A 27488-nucleotide genomic window follows, 5' to 3' on the forward strand; every position below is an offset into this window, starting at 1 on the left:
TCTCTCTCTCTCCCCGTCTCTCTCTCTCTCCGTCTCTCTCTCTCTCTCTCTCCGTCTCTCTCTCTCTCTCCGTCTCTCTCTCTCTCTCTCTCTCCGTCTCTCTCTCTCTCTCTCTCTCTCCGTCTCTCTCTCCGTCTCTCTCTCTCTCTCCGTCTCTCTCTCTCCGTCTCTCTCTCTCCGTCTCTCTCTCCGTCTCTCTCCGTCTCTCTCCGTCTCTCTCTCCGTCTCTCTCTCCGTCTCTCTCTCCGTCTCTCTCTCTCTCCGTCTCTCTCTCTCCGTCTCTCTCTCTCTCTCTCCGTCTCTCTCTCTCTCTCTCCCCGTCTCTCTCTCTCTCTCTCTCCGTCTCTCTCTCCGTCTCTCTCTCTCTGTCTCCGTCTCTCTCTCTCTCTCTCCGTCTCTCTCTCTCTCTCTCCGTCTCTCTCTCTCTCTCTCTCTCCGTCTCTCTCTCTCTCTCTCCGTCTCTCTCTCTCTCTCTCCGTCTCTCTCTCTCTCCGTCTCTCTCTCTCTCCGTCTCTCTCTCTCTCCCCGTCTCTCTCCCCGTCTCTCTCCCCGTCTCTCTCTCCCCGTCTCTCTCTCTCTCCCCGTCTCTCTCTCTCTCCCCGTCTCTCTCTCTCTCTCCCCGTCTCTCTCTCTCTCTCCCCGTCTCTCTCTCCGTCTCTCTCTCTCCCCGTCTCTCTCTCCGTCTCTCTCTCTCCCCGTCTCTCTCTCTCCGTCTCTCTCTCCCCGTCTCTCTCTCTCCGTCTCTCTCTCCGTCTCTCTCTCCGTCTCTCTCTCCGTCTCTCTCTCTCTCCGTCTCTCTCTCTCTCCGTCTCTCTCCCCCCTCACATTTCTCTCTCTCTCTCTCTCCCCCTCTCTCTCTCTCTCTATACGCTTCTCTCTCCATCTCCCTTTTTCTATATTTCTACTCCTCCCTCGCATTTCTCTCTCTCTCATAGCCTTTTCCCTCACCCTCCTTTCTCTATCTCTCTCTCCCTCTCTCCCCCCTCACATTTCTCTCTCTCACCCTTGGTCTTATCCCTCACCCCCATACTCTCTCCTCTCTCTCCCTCTTTCTACCCTTTCCCTCTCCTCTCTCTCCCTCTTTCTACCCTTTCTCTCTCCCCCTTGCACCCTCTCCCTCTTCTAGCCTTCTGTCTGTGGTAAAAAAAAAAAAAAAAAAAAAAAAAAAAAAAATGGGTGGCTCTAGAGGACGGAAAACCAGAGATCTGGTAGACGAACCAGGGAGGAAAGACTGGGAGTTAGAGCTCCAAAAAAGGGAGGAAGAGTGGGGAAGGAAGATAGTAGAGCTTGGTAAGAAAATGGAGGAGCGGATAGCTGAGGAGTGCAGGAAGTGGGAAGTACAGGTCTTAACAGCAGAAGCTAGGATACAGTGCTTAGAAGAGAAACTGCAAAGCCTGAAACAGATTAGAGAGACAAATGACAACTCAGATGTGACATCAGGCGCAGACAAGGGGGCGGTAAGCAACAACGGAGAGAAGCCGTACGCGAAGGCCTTATCAGACCCACGTGGGGCCAGGGAAAAGACGAGGAGTACACTAAGATCAAATGACAGGTCCGAAGACAATGAAGGTATGCTATATGCAGAGATTCTAACAGCCAACTGCAGTAGCAAGGGACAGCTGGTCATGAAAGACAGTTCACTGAGAATAGAAGTTCCAGATATGACAGGGACTGAAGGCAAGAACATGTCAATGGAAGGAAATAAAATGCCTCAGAGGAAGCAGATGGAGACTCAGTGGGAGGAGGAAAGGGCGAGGTCAGTTTTTGTGTACGGGCTCCAAGAAGCCAAGGGGGACAACTTTGAAGAAATAAAACGGGAGGAGAAAAAAATGATTGAAGGCATCATGAAAACAATAGGTGAGGGCGATATGACCCAGGTGACAAATTTTCAGAGAAATGGGTGGTTTGCGAGTGGAAGGATACGGCCTGTCAAAGTAATTTTCAAGGAAGAATCAGTTCGAACCAGGATTCTGCAAGAGAAAGCAAGACTGAGGGACAAACAGGGGTACCAGAGAGTATACCTCGACCGCGACAGAACACAAGACGAAAGGACTACACTGAAAGAGAGGGTACAGAGACGCAAGGAGGAACGAGAGGCAATGACGAAGATGAGCAGGACCCAGACACAGGAGGAAGGGCAAACACACCCCACAGAATCTCCCACCAAAAGACTCCAACCACGACATTCCCAACGCAACTGAGCAACCTATACTACAACCCACTCACTGTTCCCTCTGCCACCAACCCCCATATCACAAACCTCACCCCAACAGCTGTCCCTTATGGGCATTCTGACCCCACCCCCATCATCACAAACCCCACCTACACCACAGCCCCATATAGGCCCCCACCAAGGCTCTCGCTCCCCCAACCCCAATATTCTTGCATGACCACAATGATAGAAAAGAAACTGAAAGTTTGGTACACAAACGCGGATGGAATAACGAATAAACATGAGGAGTGGAACGAAAGAATCAGTGAAAAATCCCGACATCATAGCAGTCACAGAAACAAAACTCGCTGAGACAATAACAGACACAATCTTCCCAATGGGATATCAGATCCTGAGGAAAGATAGGAGTAGAGGGGGAGGAGGGGTTGCACTGCTCATAAAACACCGATGGGGATTTGAGGAAATGGAAGGCATGGACATGATAGGAGAAAGAGACTACATTGTAGGTACAATTCAGTCCGGAGAACATAAAGTAGTCATTGGAGTGATGTATAACCCACCACAGAACTGCAGGAGGCCAAGAGAGGAGTACTAAGAAAACAACAGGGTGATGGTGGACACACTGGCTGAGGTGGCAAGAAGAGCTCACTCGAGCAGAGCAAAGTTACTGGTAATGGGCGATTTCAACCACAGGGAGATCGACTGGGAAAACCTGGAGCCACATGGGGGTCCCGAAACATGGAGAGCCAAGATGATGGATGTGGTACTTGAAAACCTCATGCATCAACATGTCAGGGACACAACCAGAGAGAGAGGGGAGGATGAGCCAGCAAGACTGGATCTTGTGTTCACCCTGAGCAGTTCAGACATTGAGGACATCACTTACGAGAGGCCCCTTGGAGCTAGCGATCATGTGGTGCTGAGTTTTGATTATATAGTAGAGTTACAAGTGGAGAAGGTAACAGGAACTGAAGGGGTCAGGCCAAACTATAAAAGGGGGGACTACACAGGTATGAGAAACTTCCTGCAGGAGGTTCAGTGGGACAGAAATGGTAGGAAAATCAGTAAACGAGATGATGGAATATGTGGCAACAAAGTACAAGGAGGCAGAGGAAAGTTTTGTTCCCAAGGGAAACAGAAATAATAGAAAGACCAAAACGAGTCCTTGGTTTACCCGAAGGTGTAGGGAGGCAAAAACTAAGTGCAACAGAGAATGGAAAAGGTACAGGAGGCATAGGACCCAGGAAAACAAGGAGATTAGTAGAAGAGCCAGAAACGAGTATGCACAGGTAAGGAGGGAGGCCCAGCGACAGTATGAAAACGACATAGCATCGAAAGTCAAATCTGACCCGAAACTGCTGTATAGCCACATTAGGAGGAAGACAACAGTCAAGGACCAGGTGATAAGGCTGAGGAAAGAAGGTGGAGAACTCACAAGTAACGATCAAGAGGTATGTGAGGAGCTCAACACGAGATTTAAGGAAGTATTTACAGTAGAGTCAGGAAGGACTGTGGGGGGACAGACCAGATGGGGACACCAGCAAGGAATACACCAACAAGTGTTGGACGACATACATACAGATGAGGAGGAGGTGAAGAAACTGCTAAGGGACATCGATACCTCAAAGGCAATGGGACCGGACAACATCTCCCCGTGGGTCCTTAGAGAGGGAGCAGATATGTTGTGCGTGCCACTTACCACAATCTTCAACACGTCCCTGGAAACTGGGCAACTACCTGAGGTATGGAAGACGGCAAATGTAGTTCCCATTTTTAAAAAAGGAGACAGAAAAGAGGCACTAAACTATAGACCTGTGTCATTGACGTGTATAGTATGCAAAATTATGGAGAAGATTATCAGGAGGAGAGTGGTGGAGCACCTGGAACGGAACAAGAGTATAAATGCCAACCAGCACGGATTCATGGAAGGCAAATCCTGTGTCACAAACCTTCTGGAGTTTTATGATAAAATAACAGAAGTAAGACACGAGAGAGAGGGGTGGGTTGATTGCATCTTCTTGGACTGCAAGAAGGCCTTTGACACAGTTCCTCACAAGAGATTAGTGCAGAAGCTAGAGCATCAGGCGCATATAACAGGAAGGGCACTGCAATGGATCAGAGAATACCTGACAGGGAGACAACAACGAGTCATGGTACGTAATGATGTATCACAGTGGGCACCTGTGACGAGCGGGGTCCCACAGGGGTCGGTCCTAGGACCAGTGCTATTTTTGGTATATGTGAACATGATGGAAGGGTTAGACTCAGAAGTGTCCCTGTTTGCAGATGATGTGAAGTTAATGAGGAGAATTAAATCTGATGAGAACCAGGCAGGACTTCAAAGAGACCTGGACAGACTGGACACCTGGTCCAGCAAATGGCTTCTCGAATTTAATCCTGCCAAATGCAAAGTCATGAAGATAGGGGAAGGGCACAGAAGACCACAGACCGAGTATAGGCTAGGTGGCCAAAGACTGCAAACCTCACTCAAGGAGAAAGATCTTGGGGTGAGTATAACACCGAGCATGTCTCCCGAAGCACACATCAACCAGATAACTGCTGCAGCATATGGGCGCCTGGCAAACCTGAGAACAGCATTCCGACACCTTAGTAAAGAATCGTTCAAGACACTGTACACCGTGTATGTCAGGCCCATACTGGAGTATGCAGCACCTGTTTGGAACCCGCACTTGATAAAGCACGTCAAGAAACTAGAGAAAGTACAAAGGTTTGCGACAAGGTTAGTTCCAGAGCTAAGGGGAATGTCCTATGAAGAAAGATTAAGGGAAATCGGCCTGACGACACTGGAGGACAGGAGGGTCAGGGGAGACATGATAACGACATATAAAATACTGCGTGGAATAGACAAGGTGGACAAAGACAGGATGTTCCAGGGAGGGGACACAGAAACAAGAGGCCACAATTGGAAGTTGAAGACACAAATGAGTCAGAGAGATATTAGGAAGTATTTCTTCAGTCATACAGTTGTAAGGCAGTGGAATAGCCTAGAAAATGACGTAGTGGAGGCAGGAACCATACACAGTTTTAAGACGAGGTTTGATAAAGCTCATGGAGCGGGGAGAGGACCCAGTAGCAACCGGTGAAGAGGCGGGGCCAGGAGCTAAGACTCGACCCCTGCAACCACAAATAGGCGAGTACAAATAGGTGAGTACACACACACGCATGCACACATACATACATATACATGCATGCATACACATACATATATACACACACGCATGCATGCATACATACACACATGCATGCACGCATATATACATACATGCATGCATGCATGCATATATACACATCCTATTTTTTTCTTTTTCAAGTTGAACTTTCAACAGAAAACTCAGGAATTTCAGGTTGGACAAGAGAATGCATTTACAGAGTTGTAGCGATATTTTGGTTGCCTGTCAATAATTCCACTTGTGAATGGCAGTCAAAATAAGTCCCAAAAAAAGAGTTGCTGTAAATGGATGGAAAGGCAAGCTGACTGCCCTGTATATTTATCAGGGTAACAGACAGCCTATGATTTGTACGTTCGTTTACTCACTCTCTCTCTCTCTTTTTGCATATTTATATTACACTTACACTAGCATTTGAGTTTGATAGGATTAAGGCTGATTGAGAAAGGCAGGAGAAACCATTTCACAAAATACCCAAACTTATAAAAAGGAGCAAACGTTTTTTTTTGTCCCGTCCTGGTCCAGGTAGGGCACCACAACGTCGTTTTTCTTCCTTCTCGTAAGAAAGGGTAGTTTGTGATATGTTCCAGCCACGTTACTGTGACTTGTGTTCTTCGGTCAATCATTTACTATAACAGACATGGAAATACCTGAGCAGAATCTATTAGTTTACCTTTAGAAAGCCATGGGCGGCAAAATAAAACCGCTTTCTAATGAGAATTTAACTATGTCCTGGGTGGAGTCCGTTTGATAACTTGTAATTATCATATATGATTCACTTCAAATTTTCAAAGCTAATATTTAACTATTATAAATTTATGCCATATTCGGCATTAACCTTCTCGAGTGCATTAATATACAGTTTTTTTTTTTTAAATACGGGGATTCTTTTATCGGATCGCGTAGCGACCTAAATACATTTACTTGAGGACAATGTTTACTGAAGAGGGTTATTAATTCGCAAATTACTTGATAAAGCTCTAAACAGAGCCAAACTTTGAGTCTGTCTTCGTAGTCATCTTCCGCTCGGCATTTCTTCCAGGGCTTTAGTGAAAGGTTGAGTGAGGCGAATCTTTTCTTCGTGATAACCTCAGGCAAAGTTGGTCTCTAAGGAAAGTTTTATCTAATAGACAAGAATATACCAAGCGAGGCAATATAGGTGCAAGTCCTGAGAAACATTGTGTTAACGCTCAAGGACAAACACGGCGCTACCACTCAAGGACAAACAATGCCTGACTCTTGCACATCCTTCTTTGGTTCCACTAAAGCTTTAGGAAGCCATCTTAGTGGAGACTAAGAAACGAGGAAGAAGATTGCATCAGAAGAGACGAGAGGGTCCTGAAGCCTGGAATCATACAAGAGTTACAAGATAAGAGCGCCTCAGAGTTTTAGCTTTTACCGCAGAAGGCAGCGGATATTGCGGCGTCTGATTGAAACAAAGGAGGAAAAAGAGGACTGGCACGGGTTATGCCAGGTACGTTTAGCGAGAATAAGAGGAAGAGGTCGGTGTTGGACCATTATTGTTCCCCACACACACACACACACACACACAATGTCCTACGAGGAGAGGTTAAGGGAAATCGACTTGACGATACTGGAGGACAGGAGAGTTAGTGGGGATATGATAACGACATATAAAATACTGAGAGAGGAATCGACAGGGTGGACAGACAGAATGTTCAAGAGATGGGACACAGCTACAAGGGGTCACAATTGGAAGCTGAAGACTCAGATGAACCACAGGGATGTTAGAAAGCATTTCTTCAGTCACAGAGTTGTCAGGAAGTGAAATAGTCTGGGAAGTGATGCAGTGGAGGCTGGATCCCTACATAGCTTTAAGATCCATACATAGCTTTAAGAATTTGCTGGGGAATTTGCTAGAGAATTTGCTGACCCAGCACACAAACTACTAGGCCAGTAGAGCCTAGCCAGCTCCTACTGATACAGGTTAGCTAAACGCTTTAACGAAGGTTTTTCTCTGCTTGAAATTTCTTTATGTTACATAACAAATCTCGATGACTTGTGAAATACATAATGTTGAATGAAACGATGAAAAATGGAATTCAACTTACGGAAAATATATGAAATTTAACAATATTAGTGGTGTCAGTAGAACACAGTGTTACGGAGACGGGGTGCTATGTTGCAATAGAACGAGTACTATGGTGCAAGAGAACAAGTACTATGTTGCAAGAGAACGAGTACTATGGTGCAAGAGAACGAGTGCTATGCTGCAAGAGAACGAGCGTTATGCTGCAAGAGAACGAGCGCTATGTTGCAAGAGAACGAGTGCTATGCTGCAAGAGAACGAGTGCTATGCTGCAAGAGAACGAGTGCTATGCTGCAAGAGAACGAGTGCTATGCTGCAAGAGAAAGTGTTGTGTTGCATGTGAACGAGTACTATGTTGCAAGAGAACGAGTGCTATGTTGCAAGATGGGTTCATTGTAAGCTCCTATAAAGCTGTTCTCCATTTTTTTCCGGTAAATGCGAATGAAAAGGTTCACTCTGAATTGAATAGTGTGGAAAGGTCTTCATAGTACGCGCTATTCAGCTGTGGATGAACATTTGCAATCCTATTTACAAAAAAAAAAAAATCCTATTTATTACAGAGTTAACTGTCACAAAATTACATGACTGCTCCTTTTATGTGAATACAGTTAAGTGTTGTGACATTAGTGTAATAACAGGGAAGAACCTATTGGGCTGTTCGAGGTACAATGTAAACTTACACCTATGGGGGATTTGTATGAGGATCCAACCATCGTCCTCAGAGGTGTGGGACTGCACTTGTACCACCTTTCATTAATAATAAATGGGGATTTCGTTGTTCTTTAGCTTCTGTTCTTTTGAATTAAGTCACAAGTGCTCGGCTGACGGACCATAAAAATGAATAGTGTTGAAGAAATACCGATGTTTACATTCAAGAATGACATAAGGATAAGCTCTAGGAACAGAGACTTGCTTTCAACTGAGACTTGAAAACTTGATCAGATTCCCGACTCTCACAAAATTATCCGGTATTTTGTATCAGTAGAGAAACCACAATATATGAAATATGTCACTGGGTTTTGTATTTTTAGCGGAGATAAGCCGAAAAGTGGTCTTGTCGCTGGTCAGATCAATGTTACCTTCAAATTCCAATTAATTCCCTAGTAAATTCGAAAACATATTTCACGTCACGGAATTTTAGATTACACAAATATTTGTTTTCTTTTTTTTTCTAAATTTATCAGATACTAGCCAAAATAAGTGAATTATTAATGCTATTATAAACTGTTATTATTGCTATTATAAATGTTGTGTTTGTGGGCAAAAGCTAAACCTGCGAGGGCAAAACAGATTCTGAAAATAATCAATTTCATAAAGAGGAAGAAAAGTGTAGCTCAGGTTCCTTGGATCACGAGCACATCAGCATCACAAAAGTTACGGAGACACTTTCTCACCAACATAAATAGGTAGCTGCTACTCCAGACAAAATTATAGACTAATTAAATACATCTCTACTGCGAATCTAATTTTCTGGAAGCGAAAGCTCGTAAAACAAACTAAATAAAATATATGAAATAATCATTAAAATTTTAATAATATCCAAAAGCCATAATAAAGAATTTTGTAAAAAGAAATATTTAACTATTTATTAATGAAAATTAAACCAGAGAATATCAGTCTTACAGCATAAGCCTATTACAAGTTGCAAATCTTGGCAGCTCAAAGACCTTGCAGCAAATCATGATAGCAAGTGTGCCAGGTAAGCCCAACCATCAGCCTAGCTCGCAGTCCAGGATGACATCCTGACAACCTCCTTCATGCGCGTATATCACTCATTAATTAACTTTGACGAAGGAGAGGCAGATTCCTCACAGGCGTTTGCAGAGATATTCTGTCTCGTGTACCTCGGAATTCTCAAGTATGTTATTCATCTCTGTCTCTCCATTAACGAACAACTAGCGTTTAGGTAACATTATTATAATCAAGGGGAAGCGCTAAATCCCAAGGATTATAGTGCCTGTGGGGGGGGGGATGGAAGGTATGAAGGCTTAATTCAGGGAACTGGAGCACAGATTCAGTTTCCTAGATCAAGAGCCCCTCACCAGCTTAAAGGAACCTTCTTTGAGGGGCGTTTAGGTAACAATAAGACAGTAAGGATAATCCACTTGCAGTAACGGAGGCGTTTAACGCATGATGATGGCCTTATGTACACAATTGGAGTTTAACGTCTACACTCACTATTTATAGTGAATTCAGAGGACTTCCACGCTACGTATTAAAATCTCTTTCTTGATGACAAACCAGCCAGTTCTCGCTGTCAGGGAATTACCAATAGATTGATAAAGTCCAAGATCGGGTCAGTATTAGCGGACGCAGGATCGAGCCTATATCACTCCTTACACGAAATGACCCATACCTTTATCGTTTAATAAAAATAATAGTGTTGTTGCCAGGAAATTTTTGTGATTTGCACAGTGGTACAAGATTATGCAGTGATGACATACTGGATAATTTATTAATTATCCAGACAACTGTCTGGATAAATGTTAACAAAAAAAAAAAAAACAGTTTCAGTGAAACCATCATCAAACGCGTTAATTAAAAGTAAAACCAAAATAATACGACCGTTAATATCTTACAAGAACGCGCCCAAAATACTCCAAAAATTTGGAAGGTAAATAAATACTCAGCGAGACATTATTTCTTGTCGGTGAACCTCATGGTGCTGGTCCCGTTATGATAATGGTGGGCAGAGCAATTTATCCCGTGTCGCTCTCACAGAAAACAAATCGAGCTCCATTAGTCTGGCACAGCATTTATAGCGACCATTATCCAATGATGCACTCCAAAACCAACGTGGAAATAGCATGTGTAATGCTGCAACATGACGGCATTCTCATTGATAATCTCGCTAATCTATCTCCATAATTATTTCTTGCTTCACAGGACCCCCTCGAGAGGGGTTCCTTAATACTAGTGAAAGACTCATCCAAAGAATTTAATTTATCCTCCCCTTACTTGAATCGAATGATTGTTTCCCATTCCCCAGGAGCTGTATGACCATTACTAATTTGGCGCATTCCCCTAATAATAATAATAATAATAATAATAATTAAAAAAATCTGTCATACTTCTATGGTATGAGAAATATCTAATGCTTCCCATGTACTCACTGCCAGAAAACAATATCAAAAAGGCACAATACCGTGACTCAACAAAACACAAATAACCCGCACATGGAGAGAAGCTTACTCTTGTGTTAGTGTGACTTGTAAATGGTCCAAGTCGAACCATTTACAAAAAAAAAAAAAAGTGAATATCTAAAATACAGGTTTTCATATCTGAAAACAGAAAGGCTTATGTTTCTTCAACAAACTTGCTTTTATGTCTAAAATAAAAGACATCTCAAAAACAGTCACTGATATACGTTAAATAGACTGGCTGCCATTTCTTATACATTCTGCCATTTTAAGAGAGAATCTGATGTTTAAAATATTTAAGTTTACCTTCCCAAATAAGTAGGCTTCCACTTCTAAAATAGGAAGGCTTAAAAATTTATAACAGACAAGTATCCATGGGTAAAAAATAAACAGGCTTTGTCGATTTTAAAACAAACTAGTTCCGCCTCTCAAAATACTTGTATCACAGTATTGTGATTTCTAACTTTTAAAAGCAATTGGTATGTAAATACAGATTGCTTTGGCAAAAGTGGGTAAAAGATTGTTAAAGTCTGCAGAAGTTGGTAAAGGAATGGAGTTTTCTGGTTCATATTTTTTCTTCTGTGCCTCAAAAAACTAACAACGGAAACTTAGGTGATATTAAAAAAAAAAAAAAAGTGTTTGTATAAAAGAAATTGTTATCGAGTGGCGAAAATTTAAATGATGCTCGTTTATTTATGAAAATTACAAATGGCATCGTTCACTTACGAAGGGAATGAATGGTAAATTACGAAATTTTAAAATGTTATCGTTCATTTACGAACGATTATTATAAACCTTTTTCAGGAACTTACCAGTGTCCTTATTTACTCACGAAAATTACGAACATCCTAGTTAACGGTCCAAGTCGGACCGAAACATCGTCGTACGTTTCTTTCTCCTATGTCCAGCCTTTTTTTTTTATTAATTTTTTTACGAATATCCTTATTCGTTCACGAAAATAACAAGCACATTCATTCACGAAATACACAAAACGTTTCATTTACGAAAATTATGAAATGAAGTTCCCAAGACCGTCTCCATAAATATCTAAATACTTTTGAAATTGCTTTTCTTTCTGGACAAAACTCGGCCATAACTACTGAAAACTGGCGATATAATTTTAGAGACGAAATGAAATTCTTTTGAAAAAAAAAAAAAAAAAATTCATGCCTTGTAAATTGCGAAATGTAAATTGCAATCTAGAAAAAACAACGCAAATTGCAATGCAGCTAATTGCTAAAGAAAAAAGAGTTAGATATTTAGGAAACTAATCTCGAAAAGGTGAAAATGTAGTTAGCAGTCTAGAAAGAGTTTGTAGAGTGTAGGCAGGAATCTAGAAAAGCAAAACTAAATTGCAGCGCTGTTAGCATTCAAGAAATTGCAGCGTAATCTAGAAAAGCAACATTGTAAATTGCAACGTAGTTAGCAAACTAGAAGAACAATGTAAACTCTGGGAAGATACAATCCTTGGAAGAAACGTGATGTGAATTTTCACGAATAAAAACGTGACAACTAATACACAGGAGAACTTATGGAGGATGAAAGAAAAAAAAAAAGGGAAGGAAAAAGAGAAAACGAGTGAGGAGCAGACAAGGAGATGGATGTACACAGGATGAGACGAAATGGAAGGAGGAATGAGAGGAGAGGAACAGGAAAGTGTAGGTGAACAGAAGAAAGAAGAGTGAACAGAAGAGGGGGAATAACAAGAGGGAGGGGCGGGCAGAAAGGGAAAGAAACGGAATTAAGAGGTTAAAAGAAGACTGAGGAGTACGGGAAAGGGAGAAGAGGAACGTGAAAAGGCGGAGAAAAAACAAGAGCAAAGTGAATCGTTAATTAACAACTGTCGTATAATATACATATATATATATACATATATACATATACATATATATATATACATATACATATATATATACATATATATACATAAAATATATATATATATACATAAATATATATATATATATATATATATATATATATATATATATATATATATATATATATATTTGGAAGAATGGCAAGCTCTTAGCATGGGACTATACCTGTGTGTCGACACTGGCTGACACCTATATCCGTCACAGTGTCGGGCGACAGGGAGGAGCTGCTGACCACAGGGAGAAGTGCAAGATCAGCAAGTACAGGGACACAAGCCAACAGTATCAATTTGTCTCGGTGGGATCAGAGACCTTGGGATCATGGGGAAAAAAATGTCACACGTTTCCTTAAAGAATTGGGCTCCAGACTCATCGACACCACCAGGGACCCAAGGGCAGCCACTTTTATGTTCCAGCGCCTCAGCGTAGCCATCTAGAGGGGAAATGCTTGCTGCATACTTGGCTTGGGTCCGGCTTCGGAGGAGCTGGAGAAAATTCATGATCATTAATACATTGTACCATTGTATTCATGTTTGTGTTTTTCTGCAAATGTATTCTGTTTATTAATAAATGTTCACATATAAAATATAGGGGGTGGTAGGAGAAGAATATATTCAAACAGCTCCGGGGAGAACCTTGAGTTTTCCCTGAGGTACGTTTATTGTCTTCTCTGAGGATGAGGGTCCCCAGTCCAGCTATATAGGTGGTCCCTCCCTATATTTGTTAAAAATATAGGGAGGAACCACCATATATATATATATATATATTATTCGGGAACCCCAAACGTGTCGTTTAAGTGAAAGTAAGACCTGACATAATCCACGTTGGTTTTAAAACTTGACAGCATACAATTTCGAGAGTAAACTTTCCTGTACCATTATCAAGCAGGTCAGTAAGATAGCGATGAGGTTGCCAGACGACACGTGCAATAAATTTTGCAAGAGTGAAAAACGACTTTCTTATGATCGCAATGCATTTGGTGAATAGTGTGTTCAGGTTTTTTCAGCAGTTTTCGCCAAGAAAAAAAATTTGCCCCCTCGCGACTTTTCCCGTGCATAAGTGTATGTGCACGTGTAGGGATATGTGCATGCTCGTGTGTGGTTGTATATATGCAAAACAACCACCGGGGACTAGAATGATAACTCGGCCTTTCGTGTTGCAATCATCAGGAGCTTGCAAAATTACAGAAAAGTGGAGGATATCCAAGCAAGTACGTTCCCATAGGACGTCTTCACATGGAAGAAGAGAGGGAGAGAGAGAGAAGGATACCGGAAGTGTCCCCACTGGCCACTATTAGGTTCATCTGCTAGTTATTGCAAGTATCTATTCAGCCAATTACGTGGCAGCACCTCAATGCCTTAACCATGCAGACATGGTTAAGAGGTTCAGTTGTTCAGCCTGAACATTAGAATAGAAAAGAAATCTGATCTAAATGGCTTTGACCGTGGAATGAATGTTGGTGCCAGACGGGATGTTTTGAGCATCTCAAAAACAGCTGACCTCTTGAGATTTTCACGCACAACAGTCTCTAAGAGTTAACAGAGAATGGGGTGAAAATCACAAACATCCAGTAACAGTACTGTGGGCGAAAACGACTTGATAATGAACTAGGTCAGAGGAGAACGGCCAGACTGGTTCAGACTGACAGGAAGGTGGAATACATAACAGAATACCGTTGTGGTCTTCTGAAAATACAGCAGCAGAAAACCACACCGGGTTCCACTCCTGTTAGCTAAGAACAGGAAACTGGGGCTAGAGCTGAATATTGGAAAATGTCACCTGGGTTGACGAATCGAGATTTCTGCTGCGACATGGTGATGGTAGAATTACAACTTGGCCTAAAGCTTCCGGATGTAGCAGAACGGGAGATTCGTAGCCAACAAATCTTCAGCAACTATGTGATGCAATCATGACAACATGGACCAGTATCTCCAAGGAACATTTCCGGCACCTTGTTGAATCCATGCCACAAAAAAAAAAAATCGGGTTTTTCTTGGAGTCAAAGGGGGGAATTGACACCCTACTCAATAATAGAAGTGTGTATCTAATAAAGTGGCCGCTGAGTGCATACGCAGTATATAAAACAAAAAGACACAGGCTCTCAAATCCACTAATTTGAATATTCGAAATGATATAAATGCTAATGTTTATGGAGAATAAATTGCATCATTCGAGCGAATAATGAAACTCAAATGCCAACCCCAGCCATCAACCCCAGCCATCAATATGCAGTTTATTTCGAAAATAATAGTGTTTTGTTGGATGTTTTATGTTGTTTTTGCATGAAAATGATGTTTTCCCCTACTTCCCTGGTAAGTGCATGTGCACGTGTCTAAATGAATGTGCATGTTTATGTAATGTGCATATAAATATGTGCACGTCTATGCGCATGTGTATGTGGCTTTTTATGTATACATTAATAGGTACATGTGTTATGCACATGTCTACAAATAGATGTAGATATGTATATGAAGATATATATGTTTACATGAATATGTATACATGTGTACATGAATAGGTATACATATGGACATTTACATACGTATGTATATGAATAGGCACACGTGCACACACACACACACACACACACACACACACACACACACACACACACACACACACACACACACAAACACATGGTGGGTGCAGACGTGGGTGCACAAGGCTCCGAGAACCTTCGTGTTTTTGAGGCGTGCAATAACCCCTAGTAGTAATCAGTGGTAGTGACAAAGTCAGTGAACAAACCTACGAGTGATAACTATAGTTATTAGTTGAAACAATTCGAGAGGAAACCTGAATTCAGTATTTTTTTTTAAAGTGCCAAACCGTTGTGGATCTACTAGGCACTGTTGCCACACAGATACAAACATAAAAAGATCAAAGTGAGTGTGGAAACGGGTGATCAAGAATTACCAGCGTTTGGTTAACAAGTGAAATGTGGGGCACCGTAATGTAAGAATGAAAAAGTTAATAAGCAAAAGGAGAAAGAAAAAATAAAATATACAACAAGGGAAGGTGGCAGTAGGCCTGCTGAAGCAGTGACGTCACAACAGTTTGTATGCCATTATACATATAAAGTGTAACACCGAATGTGAAGTGTATTCTGTAATAAGTGAAAAGTGAAATTACTTGAGGAATGCGGGATGCATGAGCATATATGGTTATAAACTTCACGGGTGAAGGAGTTACAAAATAGTGATAGAAGGCCTATGTACGATGACTACGTCATCAGCTTCTGGCAACTTGTCATCACACTGCTGACAGCACAAGTATTCACCTGTTGAGGTTGCATTTTGCAAGGTTGAGTTCTGGTCCTGCATCACTGTTAGATACTGGTCACTCCTGCAAGCCATTACCAGAATTAGAGTAGAAATAGCATAGACGAGAGTGCAAGGAGTAAAGCGGTAGTGAGGGATAACGTCAGACACTTAAGCTGTGACAAGCTAAATTTTACAACCTAGCTACTTTCTGAATTTTATAAGTAGAATCGATAAGTGTTACAAGTATTGGTAAGCTTAGAATTACTGGTATCTACCGGTATTTATTAGCAGTATGAATACTTAGAAGTGGGGGCGGGCGGGCGGGCACGCACGCGCACACACACGCGCACACACACGCGCACACACACGCGCACACACACGCGCACACACACGCGCACACACACGCGCACACACACGCGCACACACACGCGCACACACACGCGCACACAAACAAGCACTTGTAAGCTGTAGTACACACGCAAACACACGCATACACAGGATTTCACACCGTCCTGTGAACTGACCATCTGAACCTCGCTCCTTCTCTCTCTCTCCCTCTCTCTCTTCCTATCCTAGGTAGAGACCTATCTCTACCTATCTCACTCTTTACCTATCTCTCTCTACCTATCACTACCTATCTCTTTCTCTCTTCCCTCTCCCATCTCTCCCCTCCCATTATCTCTCCCCTCTCCCTTTTCCCATCTCTCCCCTCTCTCCCCTCTCGCTCTTCCATCTCCCCCCTCTTTCCCCCTTCTCCCCCTCTCCCCCCCCCTCTCTCCCCCCCTCTCTCTCTCTCACTTCCCCTTTTTCCTTCTCACTATCCCCCTCTCTCTTTCTATCTTCCCTTCTCTCTCTCTCTCTTCATCTCTTCCCCATTTTTCCCTTCTCACTCTTCCCCTCTCTCTCTCTCTCACCTTATACTTTTCCCTTCTCTCTTTTCTCACAAAAAAAAAATGGTGGGGACTCGCAGGAACCAATGATCAGATGAGAATGGTTCTGGTAGGGAGGAGTGGATGGAGGAGCAGTGGAAAAGGATGGAACAAGAGTGGGAGAGAAAATTAGGAGAGCTTTCTGAAAAAATGGAGAAAGAGCTCTCTGTGAAATTGGAAAAGAGGTTGGTGAAGGAGACAAAGAAATGGGAGGCACAAGTCGAAACTGCAGTAGCCAAGATAAGGGTCCTAGAAGTTGAGATAAATAGGCTGAAGCGAGTTACAGGGGCAGTGACCAGAGAAGACAGCATATGAAGCTGCGAGGCCGAACAGGAAGGAAGGAATTATGCTAAGGTCATATCAGCCTGCCAAGGAGGGCCAAGGAGTGAAAGGGAAGAACAGCTGGTTGCAGATGGAGAGGGTGATAGGTCGAATGCTGAGGCACAACCATGCTATCAAGAGCCACTGGAAAAATCAAGGGAGAAACTGACCACATACAGGCAGGATCCAGAGTCACAGAGGGTGAGGCAATGGGAGGAGGAAAGGGCAAAATCAGTGTTTATCCATGGGCTTCAGGAGAGAGAGGAAAGGACACACACTGAAAGGCAGCAGGAAGAAAGAAAGGAGATTGAGAAAATCATCACGGAAATAGGTGAAGAGATGGACGAGATTGTAAATTTTCAGAGAATAGGGGGGTACTCGAAGGGGAGAAACCGACCAATCAAGCTGATTCTCATGACTGAAACAGTGCGGAACAGGATCCTCCATGAGAAACCACGATTGAAATACTCGGAAGAGTACAAGAGGGTGTTCCTAGACAGAGACAGAACACAATCAGAACGACAGCAGCTGAGGGAGAGGACAAAAAAGCGAAAGGAGCTAGGAAAAGAGACAAGGATGGAACCAGCAGAGGTCAGTCAGAGCAGAGCAGAACAGAACAGCAAGGGCAAGCACACACACAACTATTCTCAGAACCCTACAACCTATCACACCATCCCAACACGCACTACAATCCATACCCACAGCCTCCACCCAACACCAAGCTATAGAATCCCACAGTATGCTACCAGGTCTCCCACCCTCACAGGCCCCCCAAACCACAGTGTTGGAAAGGAAACTGAAGGTATGGTACACACACGCTGATGGAATAGCAAATAAGTGGGAGGAGTGGCATGAAAGAGTCAAAGAGGCATCACCGGACATCATAGCTCTCACAGAAACCAAGCTTACAGGTATGATAACAGATGCCATCTTTCCAACGGGATACCAAATCCTGAGGAAAGAGAGGGAACAGGGGGGTGGAGGAGTGGCATTGCTGATCAAAAATGGCTGGAATTTTGATGAGCTGGAGAGAGGAGACAGCAGAGAAGAAAGTGATTACATAGCGGGAACGCTTCACTCTGGAGGTCCCAAGGTGGTAATAGCAGTGATATATAACCCACCACAGAACAGCAGGAGGCCAAGGCAAGAGTACGACGAGAGCAATAGAGTGATGGTTGACACACTGGCTAGAGTGGCCAGAAGAGCTCATGCATGCAGGGCAAAGCTCCTGATCATGGGTGACTTTAACCACAAGGAGATCGATTGGGAGAATTTGGACCTGCATGGGGGCCAAGATACATGGAGGGCTAAAATAATGGAGGTTGTACTGGAAAACTTTATGTACCAACACGTAAGGGACACTACAAGAGATGAGAGGATGAACCAGCAAGGCTGGACTTAGTATTCACCTTGAGTAGTGCAGATATCGAGGACATCACATATGAAAGACCCCTTGGGGCCAGTGACCATGTGGTTTTAAGCTTCGAATACACAGTAGAGCTACAAGTGGAGGGAGAAGCAGGAAGGCCAGGACGAATGAAGCCAAACTACAAGAAAGGGGACTACACAGGAATGAGGAAATTCCTGAACGGGGTTCAGTGGGACAGAACTGGCAGGGAAGCCAGTTAATGAGATGATGGAATATGTAGCAACAAAATGCAAGGAGGCTGAGGAGAGGTTTGTACCCAAGGGTAACAGGAATAATGAAAAAGCCAGGATGAGCCCATGGTTTACCCAAAGGTGCAGGGAGGCAAAAACCAAGTGTGCTAGGGAATGGAAGAAATATAGAAGGCAAAGGACCCAGGAGAATAAGGAGAGCAGTCGTAGAGTCAAACTAATATGCACAGATAAGAAGGGAGGCCCAAAGACAATATGAAAATGACATAGCAGCGAAAGCCAAATCTGACCCGAAACTGTTTTACAGCCACATCAGGAGGAAAACAACAGTCAAGGACCAGGTAATCAGGCTAAGGAAGGAAGGAGGAGAGACAACAAGAAATGACCGTGAAGTATGTGAGGAACTCAACAAGAGATTCAAAGAAGTGTTCACAGAGGAGACAGAAGGGGCTCCAGAAAGACGGAGAGGTGGGGCACACCACCATGTGCTGGACACAGTGCACACAACCGAGGAAGAAGTGAAGAGGCTTCTGACTGAGCTAGATACCTCAAAGGCAATGGGGCCAGATAACATCTCCCCATGGGTATTGAGAGAGGGAGCAGAGGCGCTATGTGTACCCCTAACAACAATATTCAATACATCTATCGAAACAGGGAGATTGCCCGAGGCATGGAAGACAGCAAATGTAGTCCCAATCTTTAAAAAAGGAGACAGACATGAAGCATTAAACTACAGACCAGTGTCACTGACATGTATAGTATGCAAAATCATGGAGAAGATTATCAGGAGAAGAGTGGTGGAACACCTACTGGAGTTCTATGACATGGTGACAGCAGTAAGACAAGAGAGAGGGGTGGGTGGATTGCATATTCTTGGACTGCAAGAAGGCGTTTGACACAGTTCCACACAAGAGATTGGTCCAAAAACTGGAGGACCAAGCAGGGATAACAGGGAAGGCACTACAATGGATCAGGGAATACTTGTCAGGAAGACAGCAACGAGTCAAGGTACGTGGCGAGGTGTCAGAGTGGGCACCTGTGACCAGCGAGGTCCCACAGGGGTCAGTCCTAGGACCAGTGCTGTTTCTGGTATTTGTGAATGACATGACAGAAGGAATAGACTGAGGTGTCCCTGTTTGCAGATGACAAAGTTAATAAGAATTCACTCGATCGAAGACCAGGCAGAACTACAAAGGGATCTGGACAGGCTGCAGACCTGGTCCAGCAATTGGCTCCTGGAGTTCAATCCCACCAAGTGCAAAGTCATGAAGATTGGGGAAGGGCAAAGAAGACCGCAGACGGAGTACAGTCTAGGGTGCCAGAGACTACAAACCTCACTCAAGGAAAAAGATCTTGGGGTGAGTATGACACCAGGCACATCTCCTGAAGCGCACATCAACCAAATAACTGCTGCAGCATATGGGCGCCTAGCAAACCTCAGAACAGCATTCCGACATCTTAATAAGGAATCGTTCAGGACCCTGTACACCGTGTACGTTAGGCCCATATTGGAGTATGCGGCACCAGTTTGAAACCCACACCTAGCCAAGCACGTAAAGAAACTAGAGAAAGTGCAAAGGTTTGCAACAAGACTAGTCCCAGAGCTAAGAGGTATGTCCTACGAGGAGAGGTTAAGGGAAATCAACCTGACGACACTGGAGGACAGGAGAGATAGGGGGGACATGATAACGACATACAAAATACTGAGGAATTGACAAGGTGGACAAAGACAGGATGTTCCAGAGATTGGACACAGTAACAAGGGGACACAGTTGGAAGTTGAAGACACAGATGAATCACAGGTATGTTAGGAAGTATTTCTTCAGCCACAGAGTAGTCAGTAAGTGGAATAGTTTGGGAAGCGATGTAGTGGAGGCAGGATCCATACATAGCTTTAAGCAGAGGTATGATAAACCTCACGGCTCAGGGAGAGTGACCTAGTAGCGATCAGTGAAGAGGCGGGGCCAGGAGCTCGGACTCTACCCCCGCAACCTCAACTAGGTGAGTACAACTGGGCGAGTACAGCATACGGGCGCCTGGCAAACCTGAGAATAGCGTTCCGATACCTTAATAAGGAATCGTTCAAGACACTGTACACTGTGTACGTTAGGTTCATACTGGAGTATGCAGCACCAGTCTGGAACCCACACCTGGTCAAGCACGTCAAGAAGTTAGAGAAAGTACAAAGGTTTGCAACAAGGCTAGTTCCAGAGCTCAGGGGAATGTCGTACGAGGAAAGGTTGAGGGAAATCGGACTGACGATACTGGAGGACAGAAGGGTCAGGGGAGACATAACGACATACAAGATACTGCGGGGAATAGACAAGGTGGACAGAGATATGATGTTCCAGAGAGGGGACACAAACAAGGGGTCACAAATGGAAGCTGAAGACTCAGACGAGTCACAGGAACGTTAGGAAGTATTTCTTCAGTCAGAGTCGTCAGGAAGTGGAATAGCCTAGCAAGTGAAGTAGTGGAGGCAGGAACCATATATAGTTTTAAGAAGAGGTATGACAAAGCTCAGGAAGCAGAGAGGGAGAGGACCTAGTAGCGATCAGTGAAGAGGCGGGGCCAGGAGCTGAGTCTCGACCCCTGCAACCACAATTAGGCGAGTATACACACACACACACACACACACACACACACACACACACACACACACACACACACGTGTGCCAAATAGGTAAAACTGGTCAATTAACAAGAAATCGTTTAAAATTAATTTTTTTCTCAAAAATTTTCTTATACATTTAAAGACATTTTTTTCATTTATGTTAGCATAAATTAATGATTTTGTAGCATAAGAACCTTAGAAAAGTTTCCTAACCTTATAACTAGCGCAATTTATCATAATCCAACTAAATATATTTTATACATATTTACAATAATTTAATAATAAAAAACAATGAAATATATTTTTTTTTGTTAAATCCAGAATGATTTTTGCAAATATATTCCATACAGAAATTTTCACTTGCCCTGTTCGGCAAGAAGTGCGTTGCTATTTAAGCCAAAATCGCAAGTTTTACTTATTCGGCACGACATACATACATACATAAAATATATTACATCGACAGTTGTTTATTACAACATACATACCAGTACTTATATGTACTCGCCAGTCTGCATATCTGTCAGTTAATTTATGCAGCCTCTCCGGGGAAGAGTCTACGATCACTTCACAGCGCCGGACAAGTACTACTGTAGTGGCTTAAAGAACGCATCACAATCTTTCATGCAATCTTGAGATATTAAGTGGTTTTAAAACGCAGTGTTTAACTAGTGTGGTCCTAACAGCAGTTTTAACCATCAAATGTTGACGGTCAGCAGTTTCCCTAACACGAGTGTGTCCACTTGATAGTAAAATACACTCCATTGTAGCCCCTTTTTTTTCCATTCACCTCTACCACGTCAACGCAAAAAATAATATTGAGGCCTATCTTATTTGTGGCTGGTTAGCTGGGTTAAATTTATAGCCTACACTTGGGTCTACAGAGCAGCATGTAACCCTGTCACCGGCAGTCTAGAATACTTTATCTAAAATAGTTAATTACCTGTTTTTATTTTTCACAGTTCTTTCCGACACAAATTTTCGCCCAACCACTCACTGGCTCTCAGATCCACACACTAACGTCTGGCTGCCACCTTCAGTTACCTCCACATGCAGAGGGTAACTACAAGCAAACAACCCAAAACTACTTCACTCCTTTTATTGACCAATAGACCATAGTGTAGCAGCGCTGACGGGGTGAGAGTTAATCATGTCGTATGTTAAGATTTTTTTTTTTCCTCAGCTGATATAATGTTGACATTTATCTGCAATATTTTGATGCGTCACAAGCGGTGTCCTGCAAGCGGTGTTGGGCCCTTCGGTATGTTCACAATATACATAAACGACATAGACGAGAGAATAAATAGCGGCATATATATTTTTTCCGATAACACCAAAATGCGCTGTCGGATTAATTCTGACGAGGACAACAGCGCTATAGGAAGACCTGAATAAACTGCTGCAGTGTTTTGAGAAGTGGCATATGCGGTTTAATGCAGACAAATACCAAGTTCTAAGCTTTGTAAAAGAGAATAACCATGGTACCTACAAGCTAAATAACGTAGATCTTAATCACTCTGAATGCGAAAAAGATTTAGGAGTTCTGGTTGGCAATAATCTAAAGCCAGAACAGCAATGCGTAAGTGTTCGCAATAAAGCGAATGAAATTCTTAGCTTCATATCGAAAAGTATAAATAGCAGGAGTCCTCAGGTTATTAAACTCTAAATATCGTTGGTCAGGTCTCCTTTAGATTATCCTCCACAGTTCTAATCACCATATTACAAAATGGACATAAATACTCTGGAAAACGTACAGAGAAGGATGACAAAAGTTGATTCTATGTATCTGAAATATTTTCCACGAAGATAGACTGAGGACATTGAATAATTGTGCCTCTATGTTCTAGACAAACGTAGAATTAGGGGAAGATATGATTGAGCTGCATAAATGGAAAACAGGAATAAATAGAGGGATGTAACGTAATAAAAATACCTAATCAAGACAAGACTCGAAACAATGAGTTTAAGTTGAAAAAAAAATTTATAAAGGATATAGGAAAGCACTGGATAAAGGATATAGGAAAGCACTGAATAAAGGATAAAGGATATAGGAAAACACTGGTTTGGTAACAGAGTTGTGGATGAGATGAACAAACTCCCGAGTATCGTCACTAAAGCTAAAACCTTGTGTCAGTTTAAAAATAGGTTAGACAACTGCATGAGTGGGTGTGGGTGCGTGTGAGTTGAACTTGCCTGGTGTGGGCCAGTAGGCCTGCTGCAGATATTCTTTCTAATGTTCTTATGTATTTTTAAAACACCTTAAACACTGACGTATGCTTTAGTCACTTCAGCAGTTACGTGTTTAAAAACCTTAATATTAACGCGTTTAAAAACCTTAACATTAACGCGTTTAAAACCCTTAACATGTTTAAAACACAAACATTGGCATTTTTAAAACCCAATAACCATTAACACTTAAAACATCTTAAACACTGACATATGTTTAAAAATATTGTATGCTGACGCATTTTAAAACATTAAATAGCGTCAGGTATTTTGAATATATTAAACAATTACGTATGTTTAAAACACCTAAGATATTTGCGTATTTCTAAACACCCTACATACTGACGTATGCTTAAAACATCTCAATAAAATGCAATAAACATTTACGTATGCTCAAAACACTAACACTAACGCATGTTTAAAACTTCCTAAATATTGGCGTATGTTTAACACCTCAAATATTGACGAATAATGAAAACATCCTAAACATGGGTAGCCTTTAAACACCTTAATTTCTATCCCCCACTTCTTCTCTTTCTCCCCTTTTTCCCCACCCTACCTTTCTCCCCCTCTCCCTATCTTTCCTCCTCCCATTTAATCCTTCCCTCATCTTCCTTTCGTCTCCATCCTCCTTTCATCACCCTCCTCCTACCTCTTTCCCTTCCCCTCCTTCACTACCCCACTTCCCTCTCATCGTTCCCTCTCTCCTATTTCCATCTATCCACCCCCTTCTTCCCTCCTTCTGCTCCCTCTTATCCTAACAACCCGTCACCAATACTCTGCGCTGCTGCACACAAATGCTAATGTAAGTCACAATTTCGCATACATGATTTAGCTTTCCCTAAAAAATATAGATCCCTTCACATATTGTTAACAATGGTCTCCCGGCAGCGTTAACTGTGGTCTGGCGTCATTAAAAAAAATGGCCTTGCGTCGTTAACTCAGGTCTGCTCTCGTTAAAAGTGGCTTGGTATCGTTAGCTGGCATTATTAACTGGGGTATAACATCCTTAACAATTGCCTTTTGGCATTGTTAATTGTTGGCTGGCATAATGCGAAGCAGCCTGGCATATTTCAAAATGAAATGGCATCCGTTCTAAGTGACCTGGCAACGCCCCAACTGATTTGACATCGTTCAAAATGTTCAGGTATTTTCAAAGTGGTTTGGCTTCGTTCTATGTAATCTAGCATAGTTCAAATTGTTCTCATATTTTTCAAAGTGGTCTGACATCGTTCAAATTGTTCTGGCATGGTTGAAAGTGATCTGACATCATTCTAAGTGGACTCTAGTCTTACTAAGTTCATTTCTCTCTAATATAACTTCAAACTTCCTTTCTTTTTTGGCTGCCTTCCGCTTTTTCTTTCCTGGAAATTTACAATTATCTTGAATTACACCTAGCGAAAAAAAAGATAACGAATTCGCCGATAAGCGACTCACGAGTGAAGCAATATGCAAAGTAGCTCATTATCGGAAATGAAGCGTGGGGCCTGGCTAGCCGAGCTGGCATTTCTCCCTCCACGGACCGTACTGAACCGCAAATTGATGTCACGGATTTTGGTGTGCCCCCGAGATGGTGCATCTTAGGATGCTGGGGCTGGTGAGGAAGAGATGCCACTCCTTCCCCTCTTTCCTCCATTTCCTCTCTCATTTCCTGCCTTTATTCCCGCATTCCTTTTCTTCCTTCCTTCTCTACCTTAAAGAATAAGAAGCTACAATAACGTGACTGGAATACGCAAGTAACCCGCCCATGGGTATGTTTCAGTCCGATTTGGTCTATTAACTAGTTAATGACTAGTTATTAGTATGATTAGTTAATGATCCAAGTCAGACTGAATTACATTATTATAATCATGGGGGAACGCTAAACCCGTAGGATTATATAGCACATGTAGGGGGGGGGGGTTATGGAAGGTATTCAGGCTCAAATCAGGGAACTAGATCACAGATCAAAGTCCCAAGATCAAGAGCCCTTGAGGGGAAGTCAGACCGAAGCGTCGGTCCGACGGGGTTATTTGTACACCTTCATCCTTCCTTCCCTCCCTCACCTTCACCAAGTCTCTCTTCACACCTGATATCCCCTATTCACCTACGTCTTATTACACCCTATTGAATACAAGTACTGTAATTGCCTGTTACAGCATCACTTCACAGGCTACAGAGTCAACATATAGTTAATTATGTAATTAATACAGTATATGGATATAATTTTAAGATCTCCTATCCATTAACTCTGAGGTCACTGGACCACTCGTTAATTGCACTCTCAGTAATTAGTCTTAGTCTCATTACGATATATTAACATTATTCGTTTTAAATACTTAATTCATTATTATATTCTGTAGGAAGCGTTAAACCCTTAGGGCTTAGGGGGTCATACAGAGCCTGTATGATTTTCTTTGAGGCTATATCTAAATGGTTGGATATTTTGAACAATCTAATTCTAAGATACAGTGCTCAAATGTGAGTTTGTCTACTCACTTCAAATATCGCATGAGTAGCTCTCTATATGTGATGAAGGGGAGCGCTAGGCCAGCAGGGGTCATACTGCACATGGGGGAAAGGGAGGCAATCAGGTTTAATCCAATAAAAGGGAGGAGGGGTTGATATATCCACTTTCTAGGATAAAGAGCCTCTCTTACCAGCATTAAACTCCTCCCTTACCAGCTTCAAGGCGCCTCCCTCACCAGCTTCAAGGCGCCTCCCTCACCAGCATCAAGGCGCCTCCCTCACCAGCATCAAGGCGCCTCCCTCACCAGCATCAAGGCGTCTCCCTCACCAGCATCAAGGCGCCTCCCTCGAAGGGAGAGATCTTCACCGAGATTAAGAACGTGCACTTGAAATAGATTTAGAACGTGCGATTGTAACATATTTAGAACATGCAATAGCAACAGAATTAGAACGTGTAGTTGTAAGATATTGTGCACAAGGAACAAGTTGTGTCAGTAGTGCGTTACTAGGCTTCATATTCTCTCTCAATTCTGTGAATAGAAGAAGAATTAATCCCTGCATGAGACTGTTTGTGGATGATAAAAGAATTCTGAGCATGACACGATAAAAAAGAAATTTGCTTTAACCCACCACTCCCTCAGAATACCTGGAGAGAGTGAGGGAATGGTCGACTGGGGAATCAGGTAAAGAGATGGCTGGAGACATATCATTAACTGGGAGTGAAATATTTTAACCCTTTACTGGTAGGACAATAAATTTATTGGCCTGCCTAGTAAAGGAAAAGGACCTAAGGTAGACATCACACCAAACCTATTCCTAAATTTGAATGTAACGTGAATAACATCAAGAGCATGTGCAAAGTTTGCTAAACTAATAGGCTGTACTATACGAGTTTGGCAACCTTATTGTACATGACAGTGTGAAAGTGGGAACTCTTGCAGTGTTCGGAACACCCATAGTGTGCATTTACCTTTTTCTGTATGACAGTTACGAGGCTGGAGCACCCACAGTGTGTGGAGATCTTGTTGTTATTGATCAATACCACTCGTTCGTGGTTATTATATATATATATATATATATATATATATATATATATATATATATATATATATATATATATATATATATAATATATATATATATGCTGCTCGTGAACTAGTACACCAAACAGGGATGAGAATGTAAATTAGCCTAGAAGCTCCCACGACACCGAAGGTCCTCGAATGACGGTGAAACAGCTAGCTCTGCTGGCTGCGCCATCTTTGTAGGATTGGGTGGCCCTGTGGGTTAAGGCATCGTGTGGTTCTGGCTCACCATGAGGCGGGCCAGTACACAATGGGCTCGAGTCCTTAGCTAGTGCAGTGTTATTGATATATATATATATATATATATATATATATATATATATATATATATATATATATATATATATATATATATATATGCAATAAGATCACAGTAAACAGGTGATTTCAGAATATGCAAAACAACCACTCTGAAAGAATAGAGAAATTCCAAGCGCTTTCGTGACTACTCACATTATCAAGGAACTTGATAATGTGAGTAGTCACGAAAGTGCTTGGAATTTCTCTATTCTTTCAGAGTGGTTGTTTTGCATGCATATATATATATATATATATATATATAT

At 42.5% G+C, this 27488-nt stretch overlaps 1 protein-coding gene across 1 annotated transcript in view; it reads right to left on the reverse strand.

Annotated features, from left to right (window-relative positions):
• The window catches only part of LOC128696528 (F-box only protein 21-like), a 444502-nt gene extending 422292 nt beyond the window's left edge, over positions 1-22210 (reverse strand). The window contains exon 1 of the mRNA XM_053787809.2: positions 22110-22210. The gene's annotated coding sequence lies outside the window, so the exon portion shown is untranslated. The remainder of the gene's footprint in view (positions 1-22109) is intronic.
• Between the last annotated feature and the right edge of the window lie 5278 nt (positions 22211-27488).

The sequence above is a fragment of the Cherax quadricarinatus genome, chromosome 47 (assembly GCF_038502225.1).
Source record: "Cherax quadricarinatus isolate ZL_2023a chromosome 47, ASM3850222v1, whole genome shotgun sequence".
Taxonomy (NCBI): Eukaryota; Metazoa; Arthropoda; class Malacostraca; order Decapoda; family Parastacidae; genus Cherax; species Cherax quadricarinatus.